General features: G+C 35.7%; 1 non-coding gene across 1 annotated transcript; it reads right to left on the bottom strand.

Annotated features, from left to right (window-relative positions):
* Window positions 1–13,368: 13,368 nt before the first annotated feature.
* LOC112480164 lies at window positions 13,369–13,487 on the bottom strand. The gene has a single exon (XR_003046511.1). It is a non-coding gene; the product is annotated as a 5S ribosomal RNA (ribosomal RNA).
* Window positions 13,488–14,377: the final 890 nt, after the last annotated feature.

Below are 14,377 nucleotides of genomic sequence, written 5' to 3'. Positions count from 1 at the left end.
ATGTTTGAGTCAGTGAAAAATACCTCAACTCAACCTGACTTTTAAGAAACAGAAAACATCTTCTATAACTAAGATGGAAATGAAGAAGTAGATCCCCAGGTATGGCAGGCATTGGAAGCCCAATAAACTCACCGAGGACCCACGTGCTTTCACCTCTCAGACTTCTGGTTTCCTAAAACTAGTTTCGGCCTTAGAAGAATTGCTAGATAATCCCAACCACTCCAAGCATCACAATTAGAAATGACAGCTTCCAGGGGTCCAGGGAGATTGTGGAAGAGCCTGCTGGGCTTACCCCTAAAATCCATTTCCTCTTTTTCCATAGTAACAGAAGGTAAGAAACTCCCTTCTTTGCAACTGAGAGTGGCTAAGTGACCAGGTTCTGTCCAATGAGATGGAGTCATAAATCATTCTGCGGGAAAGGAACACATTGCTATATTGTTAAAGTCACTATCTTTTTGAGAATTCTTTTACAGCCACTTTGCCTGGTTACGCACCTTCACTAATACGTGGATTCTCTCTGCAGATATTACCTTCAAATTGCAAAACCCTACCTCAGAAACTCCCTTAAATAAAACCACCAAAAACCCGACATTTCTTTGCCCAGGATGGGGCCTCATGCTCACTCCTAAAACAAAAGCAATGAGAATGAGCTATCGTGATGATTATAATGAATTCTTAGTTATTAGAACCTGTGAACCTGAGCTGGGGGCAGGAACATCTTCCTTTTTTATTTTTAACTATTTTTATTGAGGTAACATAACATTCATTTTCACTTGGGAATGTCTTCGCAAGCAGCATGCAAGTGCGTGGAATTCTAAACAAATGAACTTTTGAAGGAAGACAATAGAAATTGAATGAGCAACCCTACAATAATTGCCATATTTAAAAATTTCTTATGTCTTCTATCCATGGAATGCCATAATACATACACAATCAATTATATACAATGTTTCTTCAATCAAAAATTTGTAGAGTTTTGCGTTTGTGTATGTGTGTGAGAGAACATCCAGATAGACACACATCTAGACCCTCCCACGCACATGTGTAATAGTGTTTCATTCATTGTGTTTGTGTAGTTTTTAGTCTGCTTTTTTCACCGAAATTATGGATGCATTTCCATGTTACCACAGCTTTTAATTATTATTCTGTTAGTGCTCATATAAAAATTCTTTGAGTAAAAGCACTGTACTCTAGTTTGACTATATCACCTTATCTTTACATCCCCTAAACTTTGCAAACTAAATTCATTTTCATTTATTTCCAAGTAAAATAATCAACAACTTCATGTGTATAACTTTTTTTTCTTTTAGATTATTTCATCAGGATATATTCCTGTAATGTTCACCAAATCACAGCAGCCATTATTGTTATCTTTTCTGCATATTGCCAAATTATTTTCCAAAAAGCCACACAAATTTACACTATGCAAATAATGTAGGAACATACCATATAAGTGCAACCTCGCTTGGTTAGAATTTCCTTTTTCAATTTTTCACTTTAATAAGTGTAACATGTCACATCATTATTAGTGCCATTTACCTTTATTTGAAATAATGGAACATGATTTGCTGCATATATAATTTTCCCCTTAGTGTCTTAATTGGTTCCCCCCACCCTCAGGATTTTAACATTTTTTTTTCTCACTAAAGTTTTAAGTTATTTTAAAAACAATCATAGTCCCCTTTTATCAATTCTTTTGCATAAATTTTTAAAAGCCAATTGGAAAGCTTAGAAAGCTATCGATAAATATTTGAGAATTGGTTATTTTTATTTACTTTTTTTTTTTACTTCTTATGTATATGTACATGCATTTATCCTTTTAGAATAAACATTGGTATTTTAAATGACCTATTCTTCCATAAAAAATCTATGAGGTTATAAGAAAATTCCATTGAGTTTCAAGTAAGATAGCATTAATATTCAACTTATTATTTGGAGAACTGAAACAATTATGATATTTCATTTTCCCTCCCAAAGATATTTTATCTATTTAATTCTTAATTTTTTGTCTCTCAATTACAAAAATAATAAATTTTCTGAAGGATATACTATTTTCTTGTCTTTACCCAGGAAGAAAAATCTTAAGTGCAACCTTATGCTTACAGACATAGAGTGATTTTTTTGTATATTTGTGTGTTTTAAAACGTTTTCTTTAATCTTGCTTTTATCTTTTTCTATAAGCTAGATTTAAATTTCTCTGCAGAAATCTTGCTCTTTTACTGTATAATTTCTATCATTTCTCAATAAAAGTGTTACTGATAAATATTCGAATATATTTTCACATTCATTATTTCATGTTATTTTTGAAACCGTCCAGAAGTTGAAAATATATAAATAAGATTTTTTTCTTCATTTTTGTAGCATCAGGGAAGCGATTAAGAGGCTCTAGTTGAGGCAGAACTGCAGGGCAGGTGATGGTTTTGGAGCGTGTGTCACCTGATTTAAAAATCAGGCATATATTCCGGTCCCTCCTGTAAGGCCTAAACTGCTAAGGCTGCAGTGACTCCCAAGCCCCTTCCTCTGGAAGCAGAACTCAGGTTTCCTGCCCCACAGTCTGGTTTTCGAGCCTAAGCAAGAGAATGATGCTCAAGGATACTAGAAATCTCTCCGTCACATGCCTTGTTTTTTACATCTCAGTAACACCCAACTATTTATGCTGAATCTGCCCAATCTTGCCATGTCTATCCTTTCCCTGTGTTTGCTTGAATTGCCCCCTGTCGTGACGTCTCCTGCCCCACACTTCCCTTGGTTAAAGTAAGCCCGGCCCTCCTCACAGTTGGACTACGTATGTAATCTTCTGAAACTGACAGTATCTCAGTCCCTCAGTAGGTTTAATGCTCCTTTGGGCAGGGGCCATGTCTAACTTGTTCATCACTGAATCTCCATCATTTTGCCTGGAATCTGACACATGATAGGTGCTAAAATTAAAACAAAAAACAAAAAACAAAAAACAACTAATTCTTTTAAAAAGATTCGAACCAAGCACCATGTTTTCTTGAAAGACTTTCCTACCTAGAGACATGTCTAAGTCTGTCTACCAATCCGTGCAAGACCTTATCAATTGCCACGTCCCCAACTACACTGAGAATTACTTGAAACACTTGTTTATTTTTTTTCTTGTTAACCTTAACAACTAACAAAGGGCCTGATGGATAAATAAGAGCGCTTTCTCTCTCTCCATACATATAATGTAATATATATTATATATTCTGTACATATATATGATATACACAATCTAAGTTAGTGTGATAAGTCATAATTTGACAGCTTTTTATATTTCCAGATATCTCCAAAAGTGCGGCAAATTGAAACCAGCAGGAAACCTTCTGCCCAGACGTTCAGGCCTTATGCCACTGGTTTGGGGCCTTCAACACAATGCTGGCGGGAGCCACTGAGCTGACACATTCATCCCTCTAGAGGATACAAACCCTGCCATTTGCGATCTGCATGTCAGGTGGGCATGGTGCACGAGAGAGGACAAGGAAAAAGAAGAATTTGGATATCAGAATCTTAACTGCTTATCTTCATGCTTCTGGGACCAGATAAATAGTTTAATTTTCAATGCACAAAACATCTTTTTTTTTTTTAAATTTTACAACAGATGTGTATCAAACAAGCCAGAATGGGAATCACGCATTCTAGGATTTTGGCCTTTGTGAAATTTACTTTCATCCTGAAGGAAAAGACACATTCACAGGTGAGCATATGAGAGAGGTTGCCTTATCTCCAGTGATCTTGAGTTGTGCCTCGACGTAATAAGTGCTTATTAAGCATTTGTTGAACTCTACGAGCGTATAGTGGAAAAAGGTCTTGGGAGCACTTAATTTCTTTGGGGAAAAGTTTCAGTATATTGTAAAAGAATTACTTAACTTCACACACTATATATGTCAGTATAACGTATTTTTGAAAAACACGACAATGAATTTGAAATAAAAAAAATACAATTAGAAACTAATTTTCTTAGTATGTTTTACTTTCTACCTAAAACAAAGAATTATGAAATAAACGACCCTTAATAACGACCACACAATCTGAGGTTTTGTATTTTTCTTCTTTGTTAACTCTGGATTCTGTTATTGAAATGGAAAGTTAAGCTGACGTTTTTGCAAGGTTTTTTTTTTTTCTTTTTTATAGTCTAAAGGTTAATGAGCTGTGGTGTGGTTTAGTGCTGCGTGTGCTAAGCTAGCACCTAATATGTTAAGTTGGGCGTGATTCAAGCCTTCCAAGAAAAGTGGTCTCCATGTGACGAATGGGGGAGCGGGGGGGAGTGGAACGGGAGGGGGACAAAAGAGAAGAAGCCTATACCATTGTGCTTGTCTTACTGCTTAAGAAAGGTGGCCCTGGTCAGCGTGCGTGCTATTTGGGACTTTATACAAAGCTGTTCTCAAGGGGAACATAAATATCCCACATTCCATTTCGAGAGGTGCTGGGTTATAGGTTATTGACCAGTTTAGGGATTTATAGCTGGAGTCAGTAATTATTAAGGAAAAATGGCTTGACAATTTTATTATAGTGGAGGCCTGCTGGAAAAGTTAAATATAGGTTTACCTAGGAACTAGTTTGATCTTAGTAATAATAGGTAAGTTTGTGTGAGTGTGTGTATGTGTGTGTAGTTATATTCATATATTTTAGTATAGACTATGCCTTCATTTTCATAGGGAAGTATTATAATATTAATCATACACATGTATCGCATAAATAAGTATACTACATAGTGTTTCATGACAATATATATTTTATTGTATATAACCAAAATATTGAGAAATAAATCTTCTGAATAATCAAAATACTAATTTGTTTCATATTCCAGAGTAGAAGAAGAAGCAAAGGAAAGGGGAACAATCTACTATTTACTAGTAAGTTTCCTATCCCACCATCTCCCCACCCCAAACATATACCTATGCAATTGTTAACCCTTAAAATACGAACAAATTAATCACTTAAAATTTGTTTAAATCTACAGGCTTTTTAAAAAGTAAGATTAGAGATTTAATTTCCACCTTGATTCTTTCTGATGCTTAATCCCCAAATAACTCATAGATCAAGATTTGGTTCTAAGAATTAATAGAATGTTTTTATAGTGATATTGAATATCATAACCACTAATCCCCCAATTAAAAAAACAAAAACAAAAACATCAACAAGTATGTTCATCTTCCAGATGAGTTATAGGATAATAGCTTTAATAGAGGGGCCGATACCCCCTTTTCTGATGCCCATAAATGGAACCAGTAGAATAAAAATATAGAGAAGAGATTTTTCAGGCTTCTGAGCTAGGAGAGAGGACCACATCCAAATTGCGTTCACCCAAAAAGAGATTCAGGCTGTAACAAAGAACAAAAAGAGTTACAACCCTGTAGATACAGATTCAGGTAGCAACCCAAACCGCACTCCCCACTCCTGAGAGAACGAAGAAAAGCAGGGTTTATAAAGGCAAAAGCCACAAAGTGTAATTCTTTCACGCAAGTGAAGGATTGCTGTCTAGGTTAAGAGGGATTGGTTAGTTGCAAGATACAAATGAAGGTGAGCTCGGTCAAGTCCATATGCCCATGCAGCAGTTGCCATTCCAGAATGTTTATGACTCTACCTGGAGCAGAGTTTAGCAACAGGTTAGCAACTTAACAGCAGCTCTGAGAACTGAGGCACAAGATGTGCTTAGGCCCCACTTTCTCACTAGCCTCCCCACTTTATTTGAAGTGAGTCTTTTAGGAATGCTTGTTCCAGTTTATGTTCTCCATTAGCAACTGGATACTTCAAAGATGTCTGCAATGTGTAGGTTTTCACTTGCAAACAACCCACCTGGAAGGGATCCTAGCAGAACTCTACTCTGCTCTCTATTTCCTCTTCTCATCCTCACCCCCAAGATAGAGCAAGAAGAACTGGAAGTAGAAACAGAGAGTGTTATTGTCAGGAACAGACCTTCAGTAAAAATGTGGTTATGGAAAACTCCAGGTAGAATGAGAATCAGGATTTCTGCCTAACAAACCCCTTTGCTGAATAAAGTTATATGCCTCCCATTGGAAAGGATGTTATACTAAATTTCACATAGAAAACTAGAAACATAGAGTGCCTGTTATGAGTCCAACTTTACCTTGTGGGGCTACGTGGATGAACAACACAGCAAAGTTATTGCATTTGTGAGGTTTGTATTCTCATTAGAGAGGGCCAATGGTAAACAAGTGACACATGATCAGATTGTTTTTAAATATTATAAATGAAATGAAGAAAATAAGATGTGGCTAAACTTAAAAGTAACTGGAGGTTGTTCCCTAAGAGGTTCATAAAGACCCTTCAGAGAAAATGACTACTGACCAGAGACTTGAAGGATGAGAAGCCAGTAGGAACAGATCAGCTCTTAGAGAAGGACCTTCATCATGTGTTAGAGGACGAATGGTTCAAAGTCTGACCTGAAGGTACAGTCTCCATGTTCTAACTCCACCAATTATATTTTTAGTAAGTAATAATCATGACTAATTTAGGCATATTCCCAAATCCCATGCATTTCCTCCAGTGTTTGAAGGAAATGCATGGGATTTGGGACTCTTGAAAACAGGAGCTATTATACACAAAGAAGAATATCCACAGAGAAAAAAATAAAATAATTCAGAAATCACATAAAAGGCATGTCATTATATGGCAAAACCCATTACATTCCAGTGATTAAGTATGGAGATACATGGATTGTAATTAAACAAATTGATGATTAGAGACTCGAATGGATAGAATAAAAGTATACAATTCACAGCCTTCATTTTCTTATTTGTCTTACCGATGAGATGAATTTTTGCTAGGAGATGTTCAAGTAAGGACCAAAAACGAGGCCATATTTCCCTCCCCACTTCTTTCTCAATGTTTATTTGCTGATATTGGAATAAAACAAAACATCTCTTATTTCATGAGTAGGTAAGCCTTCTATCTTAGTCTGTCTGGGCTGCCGGAACAAACTATCATAAACCGGGTGGCTTATAAACAAAAGAAATTTATTTCTCACAGTTCTCGAGGCTGAGATGTCCAAGATTAATTTACTGGCAGATTGTGATTGTGGGTCTGGAGAGGATCCACTTCCTGGTTCACAGATAGCCCCCTTTTCGCTATGTCCTCATATGACTGAAAGGGCAAGGGATTTCTCGGAAATCTTTTTTATAAGGACACAAATGTCATTCATGAGATTCATGACCGAATCACCTGCCAACGGCCCCACCTATAAATACCATTGCAATGGGGATTAGGTTTCAATTTTTGAATTTGGGGATGACAAAAATATTCAGTTTATGTCATCTTCACTTTAAAATTCATGTTCAACACATTAAGTCTTATATATCCTTGTGACATGCAGTACCATGCCAGGGAATACATAATACCACATGACCAAGGCAACAAACAGAAAGATAAGCCATCTTTCTGGGAGTATGTCTTTTAATAAAAAAAATTGCATTCAACCCAAAACTTAATTTCCAAGCATGCAGTTACACTGAATTCAGCAACCTAATACAATGAAACATAAGTAACATTAAAAACAGCCAGCATTAGCTATTTATTATTTATTGTCCATCTTTATAAAAATACATTAATTTTAAAATTGTCTTCAGCTGTGTACACAAAATGTTATTCAACAAAGCTAAGTGTTCACACATAAGCTAGAAACCACTGAACAGTCATTGCACAGTGTGCCATTTATTAAGCTATTGTCTTTCAGTGTGAAATCTACTTTTCTCTGATTTACTTTGTGGTGTGGGGTCAGGACTTTACTATCCACATACCTAGTTTTGCCAGAGCCCTGTTAGGCAATGACAATAAAGATAAACTGGAAGACTGAAAGATGAAAAGGGATTTGCTTTCTCATCTGAGTATCGTCAAGTTGTTTCCTTGTCTTCCTAATTGTCCACATCACTTTAGCTTTGCTTCTTCAATCTGGCATAACTTTGCTGATGTTAATAGAGCTACGATTTCTTAGTGCTCTGTTTGTGTTCTTTCCATTTGTCAATATCTAATTTTCAGTTTTTTATTTTCTCTGTTTAAATCATTCATGAGACTTCTGTCTCCTGCCTAAATGCTGATTGATAACAGAAATTGATATAAAGAATGATCCCAGGAGACAGGTCAAAGACAGGACTGTGGGATTGATGCATTGTCTTCCTCCCCAGTCTAAAATGACCCACCATGTCTTACATCTCTTTTTAAGTTTTGAGTAAAATCTCACCCACTTTTTTTTTTTTACCTTCAATAGGATATCTTGACACATTCATATGTGTCAAACCCAATGGATTGCTAAATTTTACAAAGATGTCAGTCCCTAAAATTCTGTACTGTTTATTCTCCACTCTCTGATTGTCATATTTTAAAGCATTTGAACTATTTGGTGCTATAGGTCAAATCAACATAATCAAAATAAAATACTAAATGTGCTCAATGACAGAAAGGACATGACAGAATAAAGAATTGATAAATCTGATGACGACTGATAGATATATAATATGAAAACGAGAAAAATAATTGAAAAGTATTAACAAAGCCTTAGGATCCTGAAAGATAATACCAAAAGACTCAGATTTTACCCTGGTTGATATACACCTAGAAAACATCTGAATAGTATTATACAGGTTTGAAACTTAGTGGATGTTGAAATATAGGTTATTGCTTATGCTGTGAACCTAACTGAACTGATTGCTAAAACAATCCATAGGATTTAAAAAAGACCCAGAATATCATACCGTAATATTAAAAATTTTAAAGGTACAATCCACATTTCCTTGGATATAATTATGAAGAATTAAGAAAATCTCAACAAATTGCAGAGGAAGAGACAGATAACATGAATCTTGGAATTATCAGACAAATAATTTTAAGCAACTATCAAAACCAGTCTCCAGGACCTTAAGATAAAATATCCTTGAAATAAATGGAAAGATAGAAAGCCTCAGCAGAGACTTTGGTTCCAAAAAATAACCAAATACAAAATTTAGAATCTAAAAATAAAATTATTTTTAAATAGCCAAAATTTTAAGAATTCAGAAGCAAGTGTAGATGACAGTGGAGGTAATTAAGATAGATCCATAGAAATTATCTATTCTGAACAAGAGAAAAAAATATTGGAAAAAATTGAAAGAAAGTCAGGTACCTCTGGGAAATTCTAAAAGTCTAATATTCATGCCATCAAAATTCTAGAAATAGAGGCACAAGAATGTAGACAGAAAAAGAGCTGAAGAAATAATGGCTGAAAATTTTGCAAATTTGATAAAAGACATAAATTTTTAGAATCAAGAAGCTCAGTGAATAAACTCAACTAAACTAAACAAATAAACAAACAAAAACAAAAAACCCACCCAGACACATCATAATCAACTGCTAAAAACTACAAACATGGGGAAAAAAATATGACAGCGCCCAGAGGAGGAAAAATGAAAAAAAAAAAATATAGGGAAGCAATAATTTGAAAGACTACAGATTCCTCATTGGAAAACAAAAATAGATAAAAAACTAAAGAAAATTTATTTTATTCTCATTTCCTAAAATGATGGATCAATATATAGTATGGCAATGAACATTAGTTTTTTGAAAAGCAAAGAAAACAAATAAAATCCCCTCTCGATAGAAAAATAGAAGTGTTTACTGTTCTCTGAGATCAGCACTTAGATGGAAATAAATACAGATATTGTGACATTATTTTTTTCAACTTAATGTAAAATCTTATCTCTGAAAGAAATCTGTAGACTTCTGTTTGTCCTGTCTAACACTGCATGAATTGGTATTGCATATAAAAGTTTAATATTCTCAATGTCCACCAAACCTTAAAAGGGTTTTATCTTAAATCTGGTGACTGTTGAAGAGGGATACTTTCCTATATAATTGTATTATATAATAGTTACTATTCAAGAAATTGATATGTTTGCAAAGATCTGATAAATCACAGAAACAATAAGAGATCCTAATCAATAAACTTGTGACGCAATTATGTTGTTTTTCAATATTCTTAGCATTTACTGTGTTAAAAGCAGCAGTTAACACCAAGAGGGGGAAAAACTAATCAAATATAAACAACTTAAAATATGGAACTCGTGTTTTCTTTAAAGAACTCAACACTGGCATTGGAAAGAGTAGTCTGTTTTAAAGTGGCCTTGAACTTCATAACCACAAATAGTTTCATCAGAGGAGAGTTTTACAATATGTTTAGAAAGCAACAGGTCAACCTTTCATGTTTAAAAAATCTGTATCTGTAATTATTTCCTTAGAAAAACAAATTGAGAGCTGATGGGCACTAACATTGCAAGGAAACAGCAGAGGAAGCAGCACGCTTTTCAAAGTTTCCTAGCCATGGAGCTGCTGCCCGGTGCCTTTTGTCTCAATGGTTTCCTGAACATAGGTAGAAAATACGACTCTCATAATATTACTTGATCCTCCTCTCTTCTTGGTCCTCTTTTAGGTTGGCCATTGGGGGAATCACCAGATGGGAAGAACCCTTTCAAGTCCATTACCCCTTTCCTATCCCTTCAACACCTTCTGACGTCCAGTGGGGTTTTCACAGGTTCTAATATTACTGTAATGACTTAGCAAGCTCTTTGAATTGTGTTCAGGAAGGGAATAGTATTCTCTTCCTAATTCTCCTAGGAATTCACCTTTCCTTCCTAAAAATACAGACAAAAAGCCAAAATATTACCTTCAGTAAATTAAATAAAATGATCGTTATGGAGTTGAATGTTTTATTTTAAAGTCTGGGTTGGTAACAATGAAACTAGAGTGGGCAAGCAAGTCATCAACCAATATTGATTTACTAAGGTAACACATTGCCTAAAAGTCCTTTGTGCACAAGCATATAAACGTGGAGAAAATAAAATTAATAGCAGGTACAAATGGTGCCAACTCTGACAGTAATCTGAAGTGGGGGCAGTCTTGTAGGACTGAGCCGTTACCTTGCAAGGTCTGACACTAACTCCAGGTGGATAGTGGCAGAATTGAATTGGATGGTAGCATACCCAGCGGTGTTGGAGAATCGCTTGATGTGTGGATAATCTGTACATCTGTTGTCAGAAATGAATTGTAGTGTGAGAGTAAAGGAAACACAGTGAGTTTTTCATGGACACAGGAACACTAACATTATTTAAGAAACTTAATGGTGGCTGTCCTCTGTAAAGAGGTGGCTGTCCTCTGATATTGTTAAAGGAGAAGATATTATTAAAGAATTTGGTTGGTGATGGCAATGGGACTGGTTGGATGTCAAAATAATAGAAGTGGGGAGTATTTTTAATCATCAGAGGCAAGGTGGGTGCAATAGTTATTGTGAGTACAAAGTAAGAGTGACACCCATGTGGCTCTGTTTTACAAATGGTTGTGCAGATGGGTACCACTATCTCCATAGGGATATAATAGATGGGCAGCCAGAAAAAGGTGCAGCTCAAACTTTGCAATGAAAAGTGAATGACGGAGAGATGATCAGGAAACTGAAGTCAGTCACAGTATTGAAATATCAGGATTCCTCGCCCAGTTTTTGGACCTGTCACTTTTCATATCTGAAAACCACTGACAGAAGAAGAGTCAGGGTTCCCACGAGGGACACTACAACACAACGTCAAATGTATTATCAAACATTTCAAGGATTTTTGGACAAAAAGTCCAAGAAGACATTGATACCCACTAACCTGAAGCTACATCATGGTCTCCCATGGAGATGAAGTATTTTGGGGTCACATAATTATAAAGTTCTTATAGAGGTCCACCTCGCAGTGAATTCAAAATATCCATGGACCCACCCAATACCTATGTCACAGCTCGCAAAGGTATAATCAAATAGACATATTTGATATTCGACAAATTATCTACATTGTGGGATTTGTTTTTGGCATGGATAGTAAAATTTATTATTGTGAGGGAGGCCAAGTGGGAAGCTTAGCTGAGATAGGAATTCCAAAACAATTTTGCATCTCGGGGAGGAAGATGAAAGAGATTAGCACTACCCTGAAGTACCTAAAAAGCTCCAAAAAAATCAAATGTTAAGATGACAATGACATACCATTACTCAGCCAAATAAGAACTCCTGTTTTAAGTGCTATTCCATTTATAGTATCTATGCTTCAGCAGATTAAAATGGACTCAGGTACATGAAATGCAGCCTTTGATCTGGTAAATGTGTTCTCTTTCATCCCCATGAGACAGAAAACTCAGAAACAGCTCAAATTCACATGGGATGAGTAACAGTAAATAAGTCCAGTCTAGCTTCACAGGTATGTCAATTCTCTTGCCCTGTTTTATAACATAGTTTGAAGAGAACTGAATTCTCTGGACTCGCTTCAGAATATTATATTGATTCACTGTATGACATCATCTTGATTGGAGCAGATGTGCAAGAATTGGAAAGTTCATTGGATCAGATGAACGAAGGTTGAACTTAGGTCACAAATATGTCAGCTCAGTTATGAAAGACAAAAACAGTTGGCTGCTGCATTTGCATCGCAGGTCTATGAAGAATGGCCTGAAAGACAGTGTTGAGAGGAAATCCAATGGTAGAACTTCAGGCAATGAACCTTGTCATTCAACTTGTGAGAAAAAAGAAGTTACCTAACGCTCAGCCAGAGGTGAATGGTTAGGCTGGCTAATCATGGATCTGGAAAGAGAAATAGTGAATAATTAGTATACTGGATTCTCTCAAAATTCATGTCCACGCAGACCCTCCTCAGAATGTGACTTTATTTGGAAATATGGTCTTTGCAGGTGTAATTAATTAAGATGAGGTCATACTGAATTAGGGTGGGTCCTTCTCTGGTCACTAACTGTCCTCACAAGAAGAGGAGAAAACATGCAGAGATACAGAGAGAGAAAGAGAGAGAATAGCCTATATGATGACGCAGAGGCTCAGAGGAAAGAATGCCACGTGACAAGAGAGGCAGATATTGGGACAATACACTTACAAGCCAGGGAATGCCAAGGATTGATGGCAACGACCAGAAGTCAATAGAGAGACACAAACCAGATTCTTCCTCACAGCCTTCCAAAAGAACCAACTCTTTCAATACCTTAATTTTAGACTTTGGGCCTCTGGAGCTGTGAGAGAAAGAATTTCTGTTGTTTTAAGTCACCCAACTTGTGGCAATTTGTTACTGCAGCCCCAGGAAACTAATAGAGTTGAGGACAAGGAAATCTGAAGAGGCATATAGTAAGATCGATGAGAGAGAGCACAAAGTTTAAATATTTTATATTTCATGTTAACACCTGAGACAGAGTATCTGCTCTACAAGGGGACTTAAACAGTCAAACGTGGGTCATTTGATATCAGCTGGCTTCGGTGACAATTAACTTCTACAATATCTCCATAACTAACTACCTCATTTATATTATTATTATTATTATTATTATCATCATCATTATTATTATTATTTATACCTACAGCACCTGGTCTTCCTAGGTGGTCTCCCATCCAAGTACTAACCAGGCCCAACCCTGCTTAGCTTCTGAGATCAGACGGGATCGGACGCGTTCAGGGTGGCATGGCTGTAGACTATATTAATATTTTTATTGTTCTAGAATTAGATAACATAAGTGTTCACTTTAAGAAATTAAAATTGCAAGTGTTCACTTTAAGAAATTAAAATTGCAAGTGCAAAACAAACTTGACGTAAAATATAAAAGCCTTTAGGAAGTGTAATATATATTGTATTTTTATGCCACACACACACACACACACACACACACACACACACACACACTTACACATGGATACGCCCAAATAAGATCTGGAGAATGAGGCGACATGGTGTAGATTTGATGTTTTGAATGTTTTGCTTTGGATTTGGCTTGTGCACATTGTGTGTTATAAAAAAAAAAATAATAACGTCCAACATATCTGGTGTCTATTATTCACACAATCAGCCAAAGGTCTGGAAGGCTTGTGGCTTGAGTCCAGTTTTATAACTGTTGTTTAGTATACTAAGCTTCAGGTTAAAATTAGCTTCCTTTTCCTTCAGGTACAAGTATGGCATTATGCTTACAAGCGTAGCATTATAGTTTTATAAGTATAAACAAATAAATAAATAAACATATAAATAAATATAATATTAAATACCATATTGAAGAATAAAGAAAAGACATGAGTAACATTTAAAGAAATCACTATGGCTACATAAGAAATTCCCTGATAGGATCGGGATTAAAGACAATTTTAAAGGCTTCATGGTTATAGAACAAATTAAGAAAATATTATGTGAGGAATGTAATGACCAAGTTCAATATTTTCCTGTAAGGGAAATAGAAAGTTGTAAAGTCACATTAGCCCTGTGGAGCCTGGTCCCAAAGCAGTATCACGGTTAAAAGAACACAGTCCAAGCAATCAAAAGTAATTTCAAAATGTATAAATTTCACATGACAATTCCTTAAATCACCCATAATTAGG

Source organism: Pteropus alecto, unplaced genomic scaffold (assembly GCF_000325575.1).
Source record: "Pteropus alecto unplaced genomic scaffold, ASM32557v1 scaffold134, whole genome shotgun sequence".
NCBI lineage: Eukaryota > Metazoa > Chordata > Mammalia > Chiroptera > Pteropodidae > Pteropus > Pteropus alecto.
Note: the sequence above shows the minus strand (reverse complement) of the source record. Positions and strands in the feature narration are given on the sequence as shown.